The sequence below is a fragment of the Antedon mediterranea genome, chromosome 5 (genome assembly GCF_964355755.1).
Source record: "Antedon mediterranea chromosome 5, ecAntMedi1.1, whole genome shotgun sequence".
NCBI lineage: Eukaryota > Metazoa > Echinodermata > Crinoidea > Comatulida > Antedonidae > Antedon > Antedon mediterranea.
This window is the reverse complement of record NC_092674.1, coordinates 24,634,868-24,636,351: the sequence shown is the minus strand read 5'-3', so window position 1 is coordinate 24,636,351 and position 1,484 is coordinate 24,634,868.

Sequence of the window (1,484 nt, the reverse complement as noted above, 5' to 3'; positions counted from 1 at the left end):
TCAACCTCTGTTGATGGAAAAACAATTTATAGCAATTAGTATACTGTATCACTTCATATTCGTGGACTTTTATGGGAAGCCAGAGAGAAAAATCATCTCCACAAACCATTGTAGTGAAGCTGTACCTTCCCTCCCAATTCCAAGGGTTAAATACTAGACCTAATGCCAGGCCAGGGTTGTGACTCACGACTGTTTTTCTCCACTTCTTAGCCTCTCAAATTCCTTATAGTTTATTTAGCATGATGTAGATTATCTATTTTGTAGGCAAGTTACTTGCTGTACGACTTGACATTTTTAGGCAGTAACATTCTATAAATTATTATTCACCAAAAACTTTGTTTTTTTAGGGAAATAGAGGGAGGAGGCACGGTGGGTGGATGTGGTGAGTGATAGACATTACTTTACATACCAACCATCAACTTTTATATAAACCTTCAGATATACAATGTCACAACCAAATGTAACATACCATAGGGATCATATATATTAGTGAGAAGTTGAGCAGCCGAGTCTTGCTCCGATTGGCTGGTAATGGTTGCCAGGCTGCCTCCTTGACTCTGACAATACAGCTCAGCATCTGCCCAAGTTCGTTCAACTTTGAATGCAGTGAACTTGCCTAAACGAATAAAAAATGAATGATATACAAAACCAACTAAATATTTCTGCCAATTTTACTTATTTTACCAATCTTACTTATATTAACAGATTATATCAAATTGTATTTTAATGAATATAATTTATTTTATAATTCTCTGTATATACCTAGTTGGTAGGGTGATGTTCCAATTCCCTCACAGAGAATACGGAATTTGGCAGCACAGTTATTATCATTCCATTTCCAATTAAAGTTATACCTGGAATTTCAAAAAGAAAAAAAAAACATTTCGTTAGATATCATTTATCAAAATGTTCATTTGAGATAGGCACCTTTAACTAGTATTTATCACTAATAAAAACAGCTTTTGAAAAGTGTACTACTAACGGTAAACAAGCACAGTCTTCTCCATCAGCTCCGTAGTTGTTTGGTTGACCTTCTTCCCAGTTTTTGTACACTAACTGACCTTCGCTGTTGGACTTTTTACCGGCAAACATGAATTGTCCTTCTACGTCAATATCATTAGCAGCTATCCAATAATGGCTGTGCTGAGCTGAAAGCAAAACAGGATTAAAATAAATTTATACACACACATAGCTCCTAATCTTAACTGGAGGTTCATGAAGTTAAACAATACATTATACTATAAAAATCCTATATTCCTACCTCCATTCACAGATGACAATATATGCATCATCTCAGACTGGCTGTGGACAGATGCTAAATCAGCTTCCACTTCCTTACAGTTCAAACGTGCTTGGTCCCAGTCCGTCTGATCAATTTGCACACGGTAGCAACTATTTCCATAGCTTGTCCATCCGGAACTACATCTGCTTCCAGGTGCTATGACATCAACAAATTATTTATAAATCTGTTATTATTGAACATG